This window comes from Anas platyrhynchos, chromosome 4, assembly GCF_047663525.1.
Source record: "Anas platyrhynchos isolate ZD024472 breed Pekin duck chromosome 4, IASCAAS_PekinDuck_T2T, whole genome shotgun sequence".
In the NCBI taxonomy this organism is placed as follows: domain Eukaryota; kingdom Metazoa; phylum Chordata; class Aves; order Anseriformes; family Anatidae; genus Anas; species Anas platyrhynchos.
In genome coordinates, this window is record NC_092590.1 from 1623123 (window position 1) to 1645307 (window position 22185).

The 22185-nt window shown below is 41.3% G+C and overlaps 1 long non-coding RNA gene across 1 annotated transcript; it reads right to left on the minus strand.

Annotated features, from left to right (window-relative positions):
* Positions 1-12388: 12388 nt before the first annotated feature.
* LOC140002382 (uncharacterized) lies at positions 12389-20842 on the minus strand. Its single transcript, XR_011808753.1, has 2 exons — positions 17327-20842; positions 12389-15304 (listed from the first exon to the last, which is right to left on the minus strand). It is a non-coding gene; the product is annotated as an uncharacterized lncRNA (long non-coding RNA).
* Between the last annotated feature and the right edge of the window lie 1343 nt (positions 20843-22185).

Here is a 22185-nt window from a genome sequence, read left to right on the forward strand (position 1 = left end):
CGTGGCGCTTGCCATTGCGAGTTTGAGGGAGTGTGATGTAATCAATCTGCCAGGCCTCTCCATATTTATATTTCAGCCATCGTCCTCCATACCAAAGAGGCTTTGACCGTTTGGCTTGCTTGATTGCAGCACATGTTTCACAGTCATGAATAACCTGTGCTATAGCGTCCATGGTCAAGTCCACCCCTCGATCACGAGCCCATCTGTATGTTGCGTCTCTACCTTGATGGCCTGAGGTGTCATGGGCCCATCGGGCTATAAATAATTCACCTTTATGCTGCCAATCCAGGTCCACCTGAGCTACTTCAATCTTAGCAGCCTGATCCACCTGCTGGTTGTTTTGATGTTCTTCAGTAGCCCGATTCTTGGGCACATGAGCATCTACGTGGCGTACTTTCACAGCCAGGTTCTCTACGCGAGCAGCAATATCTTGCCACAATGCAGCAGCCCAGATGGGTTTGCCCCTACGCTGCCAGTTGTTTTGCTTCCATTGCTGTAACCATCCCCACAGGGCATTTGCTACCATCCATGAATCGGTGTAGAGATAGAGAACTGGCCATTTTTCTCGTTCAGCAATGTCTAAAGCCAGCTGAATGGCTTTCACTTCTGCAAACTGACTCGATTCACCTTCTCCCTCAGCAGCTTCTGCAACTCGTCGCGTAGGACTCCATACAGCAGCCTTCCATCTCCGATGCTTCCCCACAATACGACAGGACCCATCAGTGAACAGGGCATATTTCTTTTCATTCTCTGGTAACTGGTTGTACAGTGGGGCTTCTTCAGCACGACCCACCTCCTCCTCTGATGATATCCCAAAGTATTTGCCTTCTGGCCAGTCCATGATCACTTCCAATATTCCTGGGCGACTGGGGTTTCCTATTCGAGCCCGCTGAGTAATCAGTGCAACCCACTTGCTCCATGTAGCATCAGTTGCATGATGCGTAGAGGGGACCCTTCCCTTGAACATCCAGCCTAGTACCGGCAATCGGGGTGCTAGGAGGAGCTGAGCTTCAGTACCGACCACCTCCGAAGCAGATCGAACTCCTTCATATGCTGCCAATATCTCCTTTTCAGTTGGAGTATAGCGGGCCTCAGATCCTCTGTATCCCCGACTCCAAAACCCCAGGGGCCGACCTCGAGTTTCCCCAGGTTCTTTCTGCCAGAGGCTCCAGGTGGGGCCGTTCTCCCCGGCTGCAGTGTAGAGCACATTCTTTACATCTGGTCCTGTTCGAACTGGCCCAAGGGCTACTGCATGGACTATTTCCTGCTTGATTTGTTCAAAGGCTTGTCGTTGTTCAGGGCCCCATTCAAACTCATTCTTCTTACGGGTTACTTGGTAGAGCGGGTTTACAATCAGACTGTAATTTGGGATGTGCATTCTCCAAAACCCCACAACACCTAGGAAAGTCTGTGTTTCTTTTTTGTTAGTTGGTGGAGACATAGCTGTTCTTTTGTTGATCACATCCATTGGGATTTGACGACGTCCATCTTGCCATTTTATTCCTAAAAACTGGATCTCTCGTGCAGGTCCTTTGACTTTATTCTGTTTTATGGCAAAACCGGCTTTCAGAAGGATTTGGACTATTTTCTTCCCTTTCTCGAAAACTTCCTCTGCTGTGTCACCCCACACAATAATGTCATCGATGTACTGCAGGTGTTCAGGAGCTTCCCCCTGCTCTAGCGCAGACTGGATCAGCCCATGGCAAATGGTAGGGCTGTGTTTCCACCCCTGGGGCAGCCGATTCCAAGTATATTGGACTCCCCTCCAAGTGAAGGCAAATTGTGGCCTGCACTCTGCTGCTAGAGGGATGGAGAAAAATGCATTAGCGATATCAATTGTGGCGTACCACTTGGCTGCCCTCGATTCAAGTTCATACTGAAGTTCCAGCATGTCCGGCACTGCAGCACTCAGTGGTGGCGTGACTTCGTTCAGGCCACGATAGTCCACTGTTAGTCTCCACTCGCCATTAGACTTTCGCACTGGCCATATGGGGCTATTGAAAGGTGAATGGGTCTTACTGATCACTCCTTGGCTCTCCAATTGACGAATTAGCTTATGGATGGGAATCAGGGAGTCTCGGTTAGTGCGATATTGCCGCCGGTGCACAGTTGTGGTAGCGATTGGCACTTGCTGTTCTTCGACCCTCAGCAACCCCACAACAGAGGGGTCCTCTGAGAGACCAGGCAAGGTAGATAATTGTTTAATGCCCTCTGTCTCTAAGGCAGCTATACCAAAAGCCCACCGGAACCCTTTTGGGTCCTTGCAATATCCTCTTCTAAGATAGTCTATGCCAAGGATACATGGAGCCTCCGGGCCAGTCACAATACGGTGTTTTTCCCACTCATTCCCAGTCAGACTCACTTCAGCCTCCAATACAGTCAACTGCTGAGATCCTCCTGTCACTCCACAAATATAGATGGGCTCTGGTCCTTTATAGCTCGATGGCATTATAGTACATTGTGCACCGGTGTCTACTAAAGCCTTATACTTCTGTGCGCGTGATGTGCCAGGCCATCGAATCCACACAGTCCAATAAACTCGATTGTCCCTTTCCTCCCCCTGGCTGGAGGCAGGGCCCCCCTAATCCTGGTCAGAATCTTCTTCGTTTCTGTGTTTGAAGGATTGTCTGCTGGAAGTTGGAGCAGCAAACTTTTCGGAGAATCCTTTTTTCCTGATTGTTTTCTTTTGCAACTCACGTAGCCGTGCCTCTAGGGTCGCGGTAGATTTTCCATCCCATTTTCTCATGTCCTCTCCATGGTCTCGTAAGTAAAACCACAGGGTGGCACGGGGTGAGTACCCACCATATCGTCTTCCTTGTGTGGGTGAACGCCTACCCCTGACAGCTGAGACACTGCTTTGTACAGGTGCGGAGGAGAATAATCTCTCTTCAAGTTGGTGAAACTTTTCAGAAAGTGTTTTCTCCCAGGTGTTCTCTTTTGGTCGGTGGGCACTGGTTGGTTCAGGTGGGGAGGACAATAGATTCTCTTCAAGTTGGTGAACCTTTTCAGAAAGTTTCTCCACAGCTGAGACGCAGGCCTGTAAGGAAGAGGAGAGACTTTCTTCGTACTGCCGGAGTTGTTTAGCCGCTTCATCCACTGTGGGTTCCTCATCCTCTTTCCAGGCCATTATTGCCAATGAGCTGGCATATGATGATGGTGCACTCCGTACAAACTTCCGCCACATGGGTCGTGTACACTTGACTTCATCTGGATCTTTGGATGTTTGTGTCTGGTCTGGATCCTCATAAATCACTTCCCGTACGGCTAATTCCCTCAGGTACTGGATTCCCTTCTCTATAGTGGTCCACTTGCCTGGTAGACATAAAAGTTCTTCCTTGAAGGGATACCTTTCCCTCACAGCTGAGAGGAGACGCCTCCAGAGGCTGGTGGGTCGTGCTCCATCTGCAATTGCTTTGTCAATGCCGGCGTCTCGAGCAAGGGATCCCAACCGTCTGGCTTCCCTGCCGTCTAATTCCACACAATTGGCTCCAGAGTCCCAGCACCGGAGCAGCCAGGTGACAAGCTGCTCACCTATACAGCGACCAAAATCTTTTCGCACATCTCGTAGCTCGCGCTCGTTTAGGCTTCGGGTAGTTACTGTTGCTCTTTCGGCATCCTCATCTTCCTCCTCCTGAATCCTTGATGGCCCAGCGTCGTCATCATCTTCGTCATCTCTATACTTAGTTTTGGCAGAAGCCTTACCTGGATTGGCAGAAGACTCTCTGCGTTCTAAACGACTTGAATTTCTATACCATATTTTCACCTTCTCTACAGGGGCAGCTTGCACTGCTACTGCTCGTTTCTCTGACACGGCCACAGGAGCTGGAGCGGCTGCAGGAGCTGGAGCAGTTGCAGGAACCGGAGCTGTAGTGGCTACAGGAGCTGGAGCTGGAGCTGCAGCAGTTGCAGGAGCTGGGACTGGAGCAGCAGTAGGAGCTGGAGCTGGAGCGGCTGCAGGAGCTGGAGCTGGAGCTGGAGCAGTTGCAGGAGCTGGGACTGGAGCAGCAGTAGGAGCTGGAGCTGGAGCGGCTACAGGAGCTGGAGCTGGAGCAGTTGCAGGAGCTGGGACTGGAGCAGCAGTAGGAGCTGGAGCTGGAGCGGCTGCAGGAGCTGGAGCTGGAGCAGCTTCAGGAGCTGGGACTGGAGCAGTTGCAGGAACTGGGACTGGAGTAGCGGCCGGAGCTGAAACTGGAGCGACTGCAGGAACTGGAACTGGAGCGGCTGCAGAAGCTGGAGCTGGAGCGGCTGCAGGAGCTGGAGCTGGAGCGGCTGCAGGAGCTGGAGCTGGAGCGGCTGCAGGAACTGGAACTGGAGCGGCTGCAGGAACTGGAACTGGAGCGGCTGCAGGGGCTGGGACTGGAGCGGCTGCAGGAGCTGGGACTGGAGCGGTTGCAGGAGCTGGAACTGGAGCGGCTGCAGGAGCTGGGACTGGAGCGGCTGCAGGAGCTGGGACTGGAGCGGCTGCAGGAGCTGGAGCTGGGGCGGCTGCAGGAACCGGATCTGGAGCGGCTGCAGGAACCGGATCTGGAGTGGCTGCAGGAGCTGGGACTGGAGCGGTTGCAGGAACCGGATCTGGAGCGGCTGCAGGAACCGGATCTGGAGCGGCTGCCGAGTCCACCGTAGGGGTCACAGTGGCCGTTGGATCTGTCACAGGGCTTGGAGTGGCCGCAGGGTCTGTCACTAAGTTGATAGCAGTATCAATGGCAGCTCGATAGGCATGAGCCAGGCCCCAGCACGTTACAATGATTTGTGTTACTTTAGAACTGCCAGCATCATGACACCTTTTTTTCAAGCATTCTGCCAGTTTTTGAGGATTTTGCCATTGCTCAGGGGTGAATTTCCAACACACTGGGGGTGCCAACTGCTCTAGGTGCCTGCCCATATCCACCCATACTCCCTGCCACCCACAACTATCCTGCCCCCGGGCAGATCTCCAGAAGAGCTTCCCAAGTAGTTGTTTAACTTTAAGCAGAACCTGAAGTGCATTCAGGAGGCAGAACAACAAGACTATGGTATTCTGAGTATTCCAGAAATATTCAATATCTTGGAGAGCTATTGTGACAAGCTCAGGGGATAAGAGGGTGGTGAAGGAGGAAGGCAGAGTGACCCAGGAGGATACAGGGGTGGTGAAGGAGAAAGGGAGAGTAAGCAAGTAAGGAAAAATATCCTCCCCTTTCCCCTCCACAGCTTGACTCCCTAATGGAAAAAAACAATAGGTATAATTGCTAATAGTTTCCAAGATACAGTTTCCAAAGTACAGAGTCGACGATGTTACTGAATACAAATAACAAGTTAGAGTCATGACCACATATTTCATCGTCTCATAAGCCATTGCTACAACACACAGCACCATAATGATCTGAAACCAGGGCCCGGAGAGGATAAACAACACGACAGAGAGTAAATACGGAAAATAATGTAGTATAATACTCAATTTGGAAAACAGGCGCAGCAGAGTTGAGATTAAAGCAATCAGCATCATGACAAGTGACTATTAAGCAGGTCTAATCCTTACACCAATTTTAGTTTAACACACTCTGGTCAGATCTGCCGTTATCTCAACCTTTCGGGCCCCACGTTGGGCGCCAAAAAGGCTGTCGTGGTTTAACCCGGCCGGCAGCTAAACACCACGCAGCCGTTCGCTCACCCTCCCCCCTCCCTCTCTGGGACGGGGGAGAGAAATGGAAAGTGAAGCCCGTGAGTTGAGATAAAGACAGTTTAATAAGACAGGAAAATAATAATAACAAAATAATAATAAAAATAATAACAATAATAATACAATGGTGATAATAGGAAAGTAATAATAGTATGTACAAACAAGTGATGCACAATGCAATTGCTCACCACTCGCTGACCGATGCCCAGCCTAACCCCGAGCAGTCCGGCCCCCTCCCCCCGGCTAGCCACCCCTATATATTGTTTAGCATGACGTCAGATGGTATGGAATACCCCTTTGGCTAGTTTGGGTCACCTGTCCTGGGTCTGTCCCCTCCCAGCTCTTACTGCACCCCCAGCCTGCCCGTTGGCAGGACAGAGCAAAAGGCTGAGATGTCCTTGGCTTAGTATAAGCACTGCTCTGCAACAATTAAAGCATCGGGGTGTTATCAACACTCTTCTCATCCTAAGCCAAAACACAGCATTCCACCAGCTACTAGGAAGAAAATTAATTCTGTGCTAACTGAAACCAGGACAATTGTCCACTACTGCATGTGAACTCTGCTGCACTACAAGTCACATTGCCACAATTCTCTTCATCCTCTCCACTGTCATAGTCTCTTTCACCATCACATTTCCATGACACTGTTCTCATATGACACAGCTCAGCACTTTTGTCAGACCCATCTTCACAATCCGGATCCCCATCACACTGCCATCTGTTTAGCACACACTGACCACTGTTGCACACAAAATCAGATTCAGCACACATCTTTTTCACATATCTTCTTCACACAAGCACTCTCATCACTGCCATCTGAGCAGTCTTCACATTTTACTCTAGCACCGTTGGCAGCAGTGCACAGTCAGGCGAAGGCGAGCAGCAGGCAGAGCACCCAGCACCCCGCACCGTCACCTGTGTCACTTATACTACTCCTATTACCCATGCTGTTAGTGTCAGTGGCATCCTCCTGGTACCGTTTCTGTCTTTGCCTCCCCCCTTTTCTTTTTGCCACTGACCATTCACCACAAATGGATGAGACACATGATTACTAGTTAGGAAAGAGAGTGGAACGTCTGCTATACGGCTGCAGGCAGTGCCAGCTGCAACCTTAGGTTTGTGAAAGAGCCTGCCGGTGGTCATTTGGCAGTGTGATCTGCGTCTCTGCACTCCTGCCCTGCAATAGAGCTAAGTCGTCATTAGTAATAGTTATAACACCGATCTGGGGACGAATAGTCTTTTTTGCATTGCAAGATAAACCTTTTATAAAAAGAATGCCAGAGTGAAGCAGCACAGCCGCTGCTGCCGCTGCCTCCATGGTTATGTCAGACAGGCTGCAGGGTCCTGATGTCCGCCCCTCTGCTCTGTGCCGACTCGCCTCACGGTGAGGGTCAGCTACCGGTGTCCACTGACGCCTCTGGTCTCCCGTAGCAACTCGATCTCGGATGTTCTGCAATTACTTCAATTTCCCCGCGTTTTGCAGCTTCTGTCAGGTCTATTCTGTGTCTCTCAGAGCCGTCCGTGGCTCCGCAGCGTCTCTCAGGGCTCTCTCCGTCCAGCGGTAGTCCCTCCGTAGTGTCTCGGCTCTCCCAGCACTGCTCTGGTCTCGGCCTGTTCAGGTCTCAGCGAGTCCAGGTCTCGGCCTGTGCGGGCCTCATATGTTGCAGGAAGCATGTCATGTCATGCTCCTGCCTTTTTCTTGTCACAGTCAAAACATTTAAGAGCAAAAATAGGATACACAAGATACACAAGATACACCGGGCCCATATATTAGGCACCACCACTCAAAACTTGGATAAAACAGCACTTCTTTTCAGTCTGTCAAGCACTTCGTTCGTCTCTGCCCACTCCCCTTGCGGAGAGTACGGAACAACGGATCGGAACTCTGCACTCGCTTTGCAGCAACGCTGCGTCTCACTCACACAGCACCATCGCACACGGAGGCCTCCAGCACATCTCATTCATACCACAGGAATATAATTTAGAATGATAACCAACCAAACAAGTATTGTCTCTGACTGTGTTCTTCGTGAAGTGACTTGTAACACTTTGTTTCAAACCCTTACATTTACACAAATACTTTCAACACAAAATACATACATAAAAACACATACAATTATTAACACTCCAGTTAGTATCCCTCCAGCAGCCGAAAACATACCGTTTGTCTGCAGTTTCAGGAGTTTCTTTGCTCCTGCGGTGAGCAGCTGAGAGTGGAGTCCCCTCCGAGCAAAAACGCTCAGGGTGCACCTAGGGGCGTCCACGCTGCAGCTGATCCCGCAGCCGAGCAGAGTGTCTCCTGCCTGGCTCACCAAAATGACTCTCAGAAAGCTGACTCCACAATCAGTAGGATTGTAAAGTAGGTATGTTTACTCAGTGCCGTGCAGCACGGGGCGGGTAGTCCCCCCCAAAGTTGTGCAGGCCTAACGTTGCTTTAGTAAAAAGTTACATATACATAAACATTCCTATACACACACATAACCTGTCCCTTTGTGAACACTCCTCCTTATCTTAGACCCCTTGGTTAAAGTCTGAACCATGAGGTTGTTTTTGATCTGGTTCTCGGGGTCCGAGAGGCTCCTGTTATCTGGTGGTATAAGCGCAGCACAGGCACAAATGGAGCACATATTCATTCTTAATCAATTGCTCTCTAATTTCTAATTCCAATGTTTCAGCTTGCTCTTTTCTGGATCCACGGGTATTCTACTATTAGTGTTCAAAGCCTGACAGACCCCGTCCTCCGTGGATCAAAATACAGGGGGTCTTAAGGGTTCTTTTGGTCATTCTGTCATAAAATACTGGATCATTTTTAATTTACTCTTTAATTTTCTGGGGCCCCTATTGTTCCAATTTCTAATCATTATTCATATTGGACTTTTTGGTCATATATCTAGTAATTTGCTCCCTTTCTGGTCCTTGGTCTTCGATTTTATCTGACCCATCCGGGAATTTTACTAGTGGCAATTCCCACAGCCCTTGGTTGCCCAGTGAGAGTGTCTTGCAGGGGGTTTAGGACCTATCACCCACCCACGTATCCCTCTTCTCACCAGTCCAGCCCCCCCGACAGGAGATTAGAACCAGTGAGAAAACAAAAAGACCACCACGCTGACTTTAGAAGTCTCAGTTACACTCTCACACACAAAAACTGGCAACCGTACCCTTACCCAACCGGACGGTATCTTACGAATCAGTCGTCTTCGTCCAGACTCCAATCGGACGGTATCCACCAGCGTCTCTGCTGTCTTCGTCTGGGATCGAACCAGACGGTATCCAAACGTCTGTCGTCTTCATCCGGTTCGATTCCGGGCACCGGAATCCAACCGAACGGTATCCAAACGACTCTGTCGTCTTCGTCCGGATCTTCGCGCGCAGAATTACGGGCAAAAAACAGCCGGCAACAAGGGAGCTCAAAAAAAATCAAATTCTTTGCTTACCTTTATTCAGGTTCAGGATGGCATTAGTCCCGATCTGACTCAAACAGGAGCCACCAAATGGTGGGGCGCCTCTCCTAGATTAAATCAGAATTCAGGAACTATAACCATCCCGGACGAGCCCCCAAATTGTTATAAATGGCTCAGGATTCAAATTAGGATTAAATAAAAAAATAGGATTTATTAAAAGAATATAAAGGAATAGAGGTAAGCAAACAGCGCTGGGTGCACCGGGAGTCTCCGCTCCACCAGGACGCACACCAGTTACATCAAGCAGCTGATTTTTATGCACCTAGACTAATACATATTCATTACTACTTCTAAAAAAATAGATTATTATAATTAGCTTCCGGGGTCCAGTTCCTCCTACTGGAGCATGCGCATCAGTCTCCTCTGGGGGTCTCTAGGGGTCTTTCATGCTGAAGGCTCGTAGTCTTCCTCTCACCCTTTGTACTTACTCGGCACTATTCCAAGTTTATGGAACACTCTCTGTACACTCTCCCCAGGTCTTGTCTCCCAACCGTCCTTCAGCTTCTTTTTTCTTCCTCTTAATCTCTTGGCCCCCCTGGCCAGATACCAAGGATCTCATAACAGTCACCAGCAGTCACCAGTTATTATCAGTTGTTCTGAAACTCCCAAACAGGTTGACGACTCATGAGCAATTAAAACATTCTTTCCCAGCTATTTACAGTCATCTACATAACATCTATAGCAGTGTTAAATCAATCTCGAAGAAGACAGAAAAAAAACCTGTAACTGTTAGAACTAGAAGTCAGGAATAACAAAAGCAAACAGGTTCATAAATTTAAGGAGTGTTTTCTGAAGACGTGATAAATTGACTGGAATGAGGGGGAGACTGGGACACACTGCATCTGTGGTTCAAGAACTAAATTGCCAGTGCAGGGCCCAGAGGCAGACAGGATTCAAACAGAATTATTCTTTATGGACACGAATTTATGGACACGAATTGGAATTGTTAAAACATTCCTCACATCAAGAACTATGCTTTCTCTTGACTAAATGGTATTTACATGTAGTACAGTGGAAGATCAAGGAAAACCTGTAAAAAGATTTCCCCAGTGAGAAGCAAGATTTCAGAAACAGGATGTGTACAGAAAATCCACAATAACATCGAGGCAAATACAGTAATGAACTACTACAAAACCAAGGATAAAAAAATTAAAGAATATTTCAAGGTTCATTTCTTAAGATTTATGGCACCACCTGTGAGGTTGTCTTTTAATTAAACAAATTAAAAAATCTGGATTTCTGAGTACACCTTTAGTTTATTTCCAATGAAAAATATGATTTAAATTAGAGTATTTTACAGGAAGTTTTTTGTTGTTGTTGTTTTTTTTTTTTTCCCCCAGAGTTCAATTTTGTTCCTAAGAAAAATCAAACAAAACCCTCAGTTTTGTAAATAACTAACTCTAATGTAAGCAACAGTTTAGTGTAAATACCTGCTTTTATAAATGAAACAATCCCATTAAATAATGCACATCAACGGAACTCAGCAGCATTCTACCACTGACATGCTGAAGCTCTTTGTTATAATAAATTAGTAACCAGTAAGCAACAGAAACCTATTCTGTAAAGGTTAACATTCCCCCAAAGTCTTAAATGGCTCAAGACTTTAAACCGTGTGTTGTTTTTTTGTTTGTTTTGTTTGTTTGTTTTGATAGAGATGAAAATTGACAAAACTGAAATTTAAGTCACATACAAAACAATTTTCAGAGGACATTTTTACCAAGTAACTCAGTAAAACCGAAGGTCGGGGGAAGAAAAGAAGGGTTTTCTTCTAAGCATTCTCGTCATCTAAATAAATGAGGAATATATGTTCTTTAGGCTAGTTATTTTTTAGTTCATATTCTGAACTACACAGATATATAGGCAAATTGAGAGATTCATCTTACATATCTGTGACAAACATTTTAAACATAATTGCTAACAATGAAAGTCCAGCATTATTTGTATTGGAGCAAATGAACGTCAAAACAGAGATGCGCTTTTAAAAAAAGAGAAAGGTCCCCAAGTTCAGTGATCTAATGGCAATTAACAGAAAAACGGTAGTAAAGGATTACTTTATTTCGGAGAGTTTCTGTAATATAAAACAAATCCTTTCCAAAATCGAAATGTCTAGCTCGCGATTCTGAAGCAATGCAGCCAAAGTATGGAAAAAGCGTTCATTACTGCAGTCCTCCAGGAAAACCTTTAAGTAAACTGTAAAAGAAAATAGTTAAAAAGTTTAATCACAGCACTTGGCTCATGGAAAACTAAATCATTGATTTATAGCTTTTGAGGGTTTTATATGCGCCTCATGCTGTGCAACCATGAGAACAATGTACTAACTGGGTATATTCTAGGCATGTGATGCAAAAATCAGGTAAAACCGCGAACAAAACTCACCCAAGTTCCTAAGAATTCTGATATTACCAGCACTTGTGGTATTAAAACAAGGCCTATTCCCTTGAGAACAAAGGAAAACAGGACACTGAGCAATTTTAAACTCAGATAAAAAAATCTCATCTTCAACATGTTTATTCAATGCTCCTTTTCTTATGATGACATGAGGAGAACACTAAGCTATGCTAAAAAAACTGACAAGGAAATATTTTAAGCTGCTGCAAAATGACGTACGGAAATAGTACATGTAGACACTGATGACTAGACAGCTTTTCATTATCAAAACTGTCACCGTACCGTTTCAAGACAGGCAGAATCGTAATTGAGAGGTCAGAGTTGGATAAGAACACCTGAATATCAAAACAATTCCTGTAAAATGCTGGATAATTTTTAAACATGGCCATATAGTATAATCTTTTCTATTTATCCTGCTCCCCAAAACTTAGTCAATTCAGAATAAAGTAAAATCTGTTCCCTTGTGTTATTTCACTCTTGATTCTAATAGTACAGACTGATTTAGAGCAACACCATAAAGAACATAAGTACCGATTTAATAGGTCACAGAACTGAACACATTTGTTAGGAATCCAACAAAACAAGTCACTATTCACTGCACTCTGCCCTTAGCGTATAAACACACTTGGTATGCCCCAGGATATAGTTACTTCGAATATGCCATTAAATTAATAGTTATTGTAATATTATTCTACTTTTACTGTAGAAGAAGGAGGTCCTACAATTTATTCCTATAAATATCCTTAAATATCTAAAAATGCCTTAAATTCCTTTTTGTAGGTGTAAACAAATACCATATTCTGCTTACTTGGCCATTTCTTTGCTGGCTTGTTCTTACTGGTCTCAATAATACTGTATTATTTTATTATTAAAAATACCGGTCTTAAGGTATCTTAAAAAAACTTTATTAATATATATACACACACATATACATACAGATACACTGTAAAATGTTTTAACTGTGAGGTTTATAAAACAATATAAAAAATACGCTGAGGGAATTTTACCATAAAGCAGAAGAGCCAAAGTGGAAATAATACCTCAAGTTTCACAAAGTTCAATCACATGAAAGCAAACTGATAAAGACATGCATTTAAAGAGATTTTTCCTACATTGTTTATCTATTCATTTTATATATTCATTTCAAATAAGCTTTTGCAGAATAGATTTTAAATCATCACAAATGTACAAAATAAGCATATAATTTAAATGCCTGTCTATCTGATGAACTAGAAGAATAAAAACTGTGTATTTTTACATATTTTTCTGCATCATCTCTGCACAGATTTTGTTTTTATTAACTACTGTAGAAAAACTAACTTGGAATCTATCCGGTCAGGATTTGACACAATTTTAAATAATCTGCAAAAGCCTCCCATAGGAGCCATAAAAAATTGCAGCATTTGGTAGTTACATTAACTTAACTTCATTGGTAGACTGTAATGAACAATGAGCAATTTATCACTGTTGACAGAACTCATCTGAAATTTACCCTCAAAGTGATCAGTCACTCACAGCATCAAGTCTCACCAGCTATTGTCATTCAGAAATTTCTGTTTTATAGCTAAAGCTCTGTCACCTCAGAAAATGAAGACTGTCAGGAACACCAGCTTGAAGTTCATGTTTTAACAAATTAACCATTACGGTTTTGCCTCGTTTCTAATTGCATGTGGATCTGCCAGGAGAGCGGACCAACCCAACAGAGTGATGGAGAGTTAGCTCGTGGAAAAGTTACATAAGGACCACAGAAAAAGAACCAGTAACTACACTGAACAGCTTGCTGATGAGCTGCTGTCTCTTACACAGTCACTGGCAAGATTGGAACCATTTGCTGAGTTTAACTGATTCTCGTCGTCAACAGCTGGGCCTGCTAAGAGCCAGTGGTTATAGCACAACGGAGGGCAGGCGAGGTAACAGTCAGTGCAAGGCCCCTCGAGTGTGGATGCCTTCGTGGGTGACCACGAGTTAAGAGAGCCCAAGGACAGGTCCAGCCCATCACCCAGTACATGTTGACCTCAGGATGGTATCAATTGTTCTTCAGCTTCCTAGATGTGCAAGACCTTCACGCAGCTATGACACAGGATGTACGGGAGGCCACCATCATTCTTAAATGACCATCACAAACATACACACACAAAAAAAAGCAATAAAAAAGGTTAAAAATAGAACAGGATTCCTTATGTCACAGAACTAAGTTGGACTGAACAGAAGTTTACAAAGATCAGAAAAGACCAGAACAAAAACCTACACCTTGGAGGCCAGGAACTACCTTTATAACAAGACAGACTGACAGGATTCTGGATGTGAAACACCTGAACCAAACAGGGATGGGGTACATGAAAAGCTGCGTGCCAGTAAAGATGAACAGCAATAAGACTATTAATTCTAATTTGTCATTAAGATACTACCTATAGATAGGAAACAGATGGTACCAATACCTGAACGGTTACATTTGACATGCAACAAGGTTACAAGCAACATGGCAAAATGTGAACTTGTCACAATTTATCTCCATTATTCTTCCAAATCTAGGCATCCAGCAGATCGAAATGACTACTACTAGATAACAGAACATGTACTGTTAGTGGAATTTTTCTTCAAAGTAATGTCAGATACCATCAACCCTGCTTAGGTTTTTCTTTCCCAGTTACTATACCGATCAAAATTATGATGATTAGAAATACTTTAGTGGAAAAAAAACAAATAGATAAACTAACCACACGGTCTGAAAGGATGAAAACAACATCAGGTAAATCTTTCTGCCACTTATCTCACTACAAAATGCCTTCTAACTCAACGTTGTTCCATCCCAAGTCAAACACGCTTTCTGTTTTTGCCCCTATAGTACATGGTAACAAAATACCCCAAGCCAACAATATACATTTCACAAATAGCAGCAGTCCCTTCTCCTTCCCTTTTCTGTTCCAAAAAACAATGAATACTTTTTATTTTAAGAAAATTAACAAGGATTGTTCCACATGACACTGGAATGGCTCACTACTTGTGTGTTCATCCAGATTGTTATCAACTGATTCTTTGCCTGTGTCACCTGGAAAACCACTGTGAAGGAGACTATTAACCCTTTTATAGGACCACACCACAGTACAACTCATTGAAACATAACCATCCCTTACAGATGTGCCATTTCCAATTACTTTAAAGTGAAAAATGGCTAGGGGTGAGCTGTTCACATTAGGGGGGTAAAAAAAGATAAAAGTTTATTTATTTATTTATTTATTTTATCTCCACCTGCTAACAGGATTTCATGAAATGGCTGCCCTGGCACAGCCTTACTTCAAAAGAAAATTACTCATTGGCAAAACATCAGCAAGGTAAACCAGTGGAATAAACAGAAAAGCTAAACTAAACATCAAAAAAAAATCACACCACTAAGAAAGCAACCAGGACAAGATGTAAAGCTTGGATGCTGACAGTGAGAAGAGACGGACAATTCAGAAACATACTTTATATCTCTAATGAATTTAAATGACACAAATGAATGCTAATGCTAGATCAGGTTATTTATAGAGAAGCAGCACGTTATTTTTGATTTGGTATTTATGCTTACCTCACCTACTTTCATCATAACTTTGTATGTATTTTTTTCAATTACTCACTTTTATCGTTGTTCATGGCCATCTCAACTAATGCATTAAGTGCAATAAAAAGGAGACTTTTTTGGATATAGTTAAGTGGCTTAGTATGATAGGCACACATCGGTATTGCAAAAATAAGATCTTTCCTTCATCTGTCTTCAAGTCCACGCAAAGGGAACGAAATGCCTGAGTCAGGTAATTCACTGAAAGATAACAGAAAACAGGGAATAAAAATTATGTAATCACAGTTCCATTAGATGATCACAAATACATGAATATTTATCCTAAGAGTTACTGTTGCAGATATATACTAATTATAAAAAAAAAAAAATTAAATGGCTGAAAATATTAATTTACTTATTTGTTTAAATGCATCTTCTGCCTATTTTTATTCCTTACAAAAATTGTTGTGAGTGGAAAAAAAGACAAGTTACAACTCACAAATTGAGCAAAATATATTTGCAAATATAACACCTTTCTAATCGCTTCCTTAAGAGAGAAAAGAAATCACAAGCTGCATAGTTTGGGACTATATTGGTTTCAACACCTGGGAAGCCTCTAATAAAGGAGTAAAAGGCTCATTCATCTGAATAACTGCAATTACTGTCATGACAGCAACTATTCACATTCCTTTCCATAAAAAGCTGTAGTTTAAGTTATATATGCATCCACGTTATATATGCATCCACGTTATATATGCATCCACGTTATATATGCATCCATTTTGGAGAACACTAAATTATTCAGAGAATTTAGATTAAGTGAATCAATTCAGTTTTCTTAATTTCATGATGTCAAATCTTCCTCAATATCTTGGAATAGCATTGATCATCTGGAGCACAGAAAATTAAGAGTAAGGGGAAAATTTATCACATAGCAAAAGTTTAATTACAGTGCCATCTGCTGGATATTAGCATCTTGAAGGGAACAGGATATATATGTTTAAACTGAATGTGCTGCTTTGTCATCGCTAGATCATTAGACATGTGGTCAGTGATGAAAATTCATACACGGTAAGTTTCAACATAAATTTAACAGGTAATTTTTTTCCATGTTCTATAGGCTCGCAGTAAAAACCGACCATGAGAAGCTAAACTGATTCATTCTGATCAACAGCTTTCATCTGCTTATAGTTAATCTCTGCAATAAGTACTTTTTTTGTATTGTAATTCATTTGCATCATTTTCATCAAACATTTCTAGAAATGTGAGTTTCAATTTCAGGGTAATCATGCTTCACCAAAATATTCTGACTGAAACTATATGATACTGAAATTGAAAATACACTGATTCTTCCCTCCAACAGCTGAAATACTGTATTTGTTTATTAATGGTGACAGGGTGGTCTTCCAGAATGTTTAAATCCTACTTATTCTAAGTACTACCAGTATAAATACTGCACAGGTCAGTATTTTTGTCATCACTTCAAAGAAAACGTTTTTTGTCTTTTCAGGCCCTGTTTGTTTTTAAAGAAACTGCTGCTGAGAAGAGATACTACGGCATCCTGGAAATTGCACAAGTGGAGTAACTCTCATGAACTGAAGCAAAAGTCACTAAGAACTGCGATATCTCCAGACAAGTACGACCTCGTTTGCTTTTGCCTGTTAACAAAATACATTACTATACTGCATCAGCATATGGTAGCATTCTTCAATGCTGATAATGTTTACGGGTAGCCACTTGCAGTGACAGACTTGGTAGGAGAAAAGGGGAGACAGCAGAGAGGTAAGAGCTAGATAGAGTATGAGCTTTACATTAAACTTTGACAAAGCAATGAAATTCTAGAACTGTTCTGAATTTGCTACTGATTTCAGTTTACTGAGGAGCAATTAGCTGTACCATTATATGCAGTGCAGATCTTGACAAACAAATCACTGCTACGGTGATTGCTTGAGAGAATTACCAACATCTCTTTTCCCCTTTGTCACAAAATACGTTGATCTCACTGACATAAATAAAGCATATTAAAATGACCACACAAATTATGACATGAATAATAGCAAGGTTCATACTTGCTTCCCTATATTATGCTTCATCAGGTGGTAAAATTCAAATAAAACATCCTTTACTACTAAAGCATTACAGATGCTACAGTATCATTGAACTGCTGCATTTTGTACATTTGTTTTTTTGTCCGGGCACATACCTGAAAATAAGATTTAAAAAAAAAAAAAAAGAAAAAGAAAAAGATAATTTAAAAAAGACATAATAAAAACCAGAACTTACTTCGTTTTGCTGTTCTAAGCACAACTAAAGTTGACAGAAACCTCAAAGGCATAGAGGAGCTTTTAAAGAAATGTGCAGCTTTTGGTTTACTCCGTGTAGACTTTTTAGTCCATTTTTGCATGCTTCCCTTTTGTACTGCGCCTTTGAGAATAACTTCTGCAAGTCTCTCCATTGTTGCTGTCATGCTTGCATCCTGTTTCAAACAACGTGCACATTTAGCGTAAACATTAAAATACATGAAAATCATGTCTGCTAAGTACGTATGTTCCCCTAAGGATTAAATATTAAATAGCAGATGTCGTGACCGTGTATTGCAATATAGTCTGTACATGGGATACTACTTTGCGTTCCACAAGCAGTTGAACAACATTAGCACAGGGCCTAGTCAACACACACTTCACAAAGAAACAAGGTAGTCAGGGCCCCTGATATGCTGACATTATTTAATTTGCCTCTGGTTCCAGAATAAAGTCAGTTCAGACTCAGCTTTAATCAGTGCTGCCTACTACACTACCCTCTTTTGTGAAGATGCCTGAAGCTAGGTCCTACAAAAGCGTTTACAGAACTAAGGTCTAAACATGACCCTTAAGAATACTGTACAGGTAAGATGTATTGGACTTTTCAAAAACCGGTGCAGAAATATTACTTCAGAATCAAACTTAATAACAAGCTCATTTAAAATACGTTCTCATTAGCACTGGAACCACCAGCTTAGTTCTATTCAGTTAGACACTGAGTAGAGAACAAAGAAATCAAAATACCGTTGCTACTTTGCCACACGTTGCCATCAATTTCAACAAATCTCATGCATAAAGCGAACAAAAATATATTTCTTTTCCTAGTTCACAAGTTTTGTAAGCACATATGGAAAATACCATTTCTGAGATGCTACACACTACTGCAACAAAGATCACATATGTGTGCAAAAATATGTTTACAGACACGGTGCAAAATATTACAACGAATGTGAGAAAGTTAATTTGGTGAGAATTAGTTTTTCATTTGCTATGTATCTGTGGTAGGCATTTATGCTTTGCAAAGACAGCAAAGTTTCTTTTATATATACTCCCTGAAAATATCTACTTTTCATACTCATTTATAATACAAAATATCTCTTGGGAATTTACCTGACTACCAGTGTCTATCTGCCTTAGAGACCAGTAGATAAATTGAATCACAGACATATGTAGTTTAGGATCCACAAATGGCATCCACTGGAGCTGTCCAGTGACCATAGGCAAAAGCTGTAAAAATACAGAATGGCAAAGTTACGTGCAGTATACGAACTTACAGTACAAGCTAACCACAAGTAAAAAGCAAACTAAGCAAAACTAAACCAAACTAAAATCAACGTATTCCTGGAGTTTAACAGACTACATGTACAAATACTCACTGGGCAGATCTGGTACAGGTAACAGAATTATATACTGAATTTACATTTTACACAGGTTTACACAAAAAGTGGAAAGACATTGTGTGAGCTCAAGCTCTGAAGTCTAATACCAAGGGCTACAAATTTTAGATAGAATAATAATTAAACAAACAAACAAACAGAAAAAGCAGATTTCCTGAACGCTTCACTGATTTCCAAGCCTCGGTATCCCAAAAAAGCGTTACAAGTATAGCACGGTATCATCTTTTATAAGACATAACTTGAACTTTTAATACCTAGTATCAGCACTAAAATACTTTAAATTAGACGTGTGTATCTCCTTAGGAAAAAGGAATTACATACAGTATTACAGATAAAACACGAGATAAATTATCAGCTGAGAAAAGTGACTTAAAATAGAAAGACAGGTGGAATCTCAAGGTCAGACTGCACACTACACATTTCCTTAAAAATGATCTGTATAAATATCTGTATGAAAAATTATCTATTACATCTCACTGTTGGAATTAATACTGAAGGATTAACTGCTGTTTTCTTTTAATTCATGTATTCAAAGCGTGTGTAAAACAGGCAGACCTGTTACACTCAGAAATAATACAAAGAATCTTAACATTTCAACCTAAACAAATTCAAATGCCTTTACCTTCATACAATTTTCTAGAGTGTAGTTTTCTTTAGCACACTGAGGTTTCTCACTGCCCTCTCTCTCTTCTTGTATTTCTATTTTGCTAAGGTGTTGGTCTGAGATCCAGTCCATAAGAATAGTTAAGGGGTCGTAAACTTTTGAAATCCGTAGTAACTGTAACACATCCACAACATCAGTTATTTCAGTTTTCAAGTCTATGATTTTCTAAACCACAATACCAATAGACTAAAATATACGAGTACATTAGTAATACGCACATGCTTTATTTTGTGCTTAAACAAATGTTTATGAAAGCCTTGGGAAGAGATTTTCACATACAAAATCACTCTATTTTATAATTCTAACTAAATGGATCATAGGAGAAAGAAAATATTTAATGATCTGTGCATGATCCTCATTTTAATACATTTAATACACTCCTTTGCTTTATTTCATACAATCTACTTATGCTAAATTTTAACTGTGTAACTAGCATTGTTGGAAGAATAAAGATTTCGTGAAATTGTCATTCTGTCCCTCTGCTACAACTGTACAGAAAAGCTCTGTGAAAGGTATCCAGACGTTCCTGAAGACAAACTACACGAACATCTCTCTAAAACCTTCACAAGTTTTCTTGTATCTACCTTCAGACAACTGTTCTTCTCTTCACTCAGAATTCTAACTACTGATACTGCTCATATATCACTTGCGACTGTGAGAAAAGAATATGGGGCAAACTATAACCGCCATTTAAATATAAGTAGCATACTCTATGGATACAACAAGCATCCTGATCATCATGTAAGTCCTCTATGAATACTTCAGTTTGCACAAAAGAGAAAGAGAAAGATTTTACTGAGACTAGGAAGCAGATGATTTTAATCATACTCAAGAGCATCAGAACTGCAATTCACTGAAGGAGCAACGGTCAAAAGAGTTTAGGCAGCAATTGCTTGTCAGCATTTAGGTCAGATTTAAGTCAAGTGAGAAGAAAACTTTAACTTTGTATTCTTGTGAACCACTGTCTCAGCGTGCCTTTAAGAACAGAGAAAATACTCCTTTAATTAACACTTTCAAAAATAACTAACTCTAAAGTCTTTAATACTGCAAAAGCTCTGAGAGACTAAATTTCATGTACTAGAAAACGAAGCAGAAAGTATTTACAACCATTCACACAATTCTTGTCTTAAAGAAACAAAATCAGCAATTTTGCAAACAACTTGTTCAAACATTTAAAATTGTTGACTGTAACTTGCAAAGCTACTTATAAACTTGACTGTACTGCTTGACTACTTGACTGTAACTCGTAAAGCTAGTAACAGGAAATAATTAATCTTGCCTGGGTTTTTAGCAATTCGTTATTTTCCCTCAGAGAGTTAAGCAATGACCTCAGTTCGTTATTTTCATCAGTCATTTTTCTCAAGGTTTCTCTCAGTTGGCTCATTTTTGTCTCATGCTGCTAGAGAAATATCAAATTTTAAAACGTGATTAACAAGAGAGTCTTTTTAGAAATAATTCTCAACTAAGTTCCATTTCAGTGTTAAAAAATAGGACAAACTTTCAAAGATCAAATTTGTAATTCTTCATGGTCCAATCTGCACATACCACCAGTAGTGAAGAAAGCAACATCCACACCACATATTAAGAAGAAATATAAAGAAAATGGGAGCCATGGTGTACAGCCTATGGATCTTTTTTTTTTTTTCCAGAAAATACCTAGATCTTCTCATTGATCCTCTTATACATTCCTCAGTTAAGTCAGGTGTGGGAAAGAATTGTGAATGAAAACAAATGTCAAAGCTTTTGTTTACACTTAGCTCTTTTTTTTTTTTTAGCATCCATTTTAACCACAAATATGCCCAATTCTCCCTTTTTTGAATCTTTCAAATATTCTAACTATTCACTGCTGATAGTTAAGACGCTTTAGTTCACCTGTACTTAAACATCTGTCCTGCAATGTCCAGGAATGTATCCAATACGTGCTACATTTCATCGAATTGGAAAAAAATAATTGTGAAACTCAAGATAGTAATCTTTTAATATTTGTTATTATTATTAGTCCACAATATAATTTAATACCAGTACATACCATTAAAATATAAGCAAAAACAGACAAAAGAAACTGCAACAAAGGAAAATTGAAGCGACAATTACTTGTAACAGTCAAAAACCTACGTGCCTTGAAAAAGAAACCAAGGAATATGTCTTTTTTCCCCTTCACTGGAAATTTGAAATATAATTAAATATTTTCCAGCAGATTCTGGAAAAAAAAAAACAACACTGAGGCTTTGAAGCCGAGTATAAAACAAATGTTTTCAGAAAATAACATTCCATTTCTCAGAAACCGTGAGAATCTTCTATGTGAAAATAGCTTTTTGTTCAGAAGTGTTGTCTTCTGCACTAGGAATTCAACCATCCACTACATTTTCTTAAGCCTCACTCTCAGACTGTTATCATGCTGCAAAAAGGACTTAAGCGGTAAATATAGAAATGATCTCATCAACAAAGAAAATGCTACAGATAGGCTCCAAACGGAGTGCTCAATTACTTCCATTGAAAAGGCCAAACCTTTAGAGTTAACCAAGCCTAGGAAAAGCTTGCCCAGCTTGGGATGGAACAGGAGCAAGGTGGCTTGAAATTGACCATAAACTTTCAAAACAGTCAGGGACAGCAGAATTATAAGTGAAAGGTTTTGAGAGGAAAAAAAAAAGAATTAATATTCTCAATTTCTCCAAACCACATTACACAATGCTTTATAAGGCTTGCATATTTGGGGTTTTGACAATAATTTCACAGTTCTTCAGGGATTTGGCAATAATTTCACAGACCACAGGGCTGTTG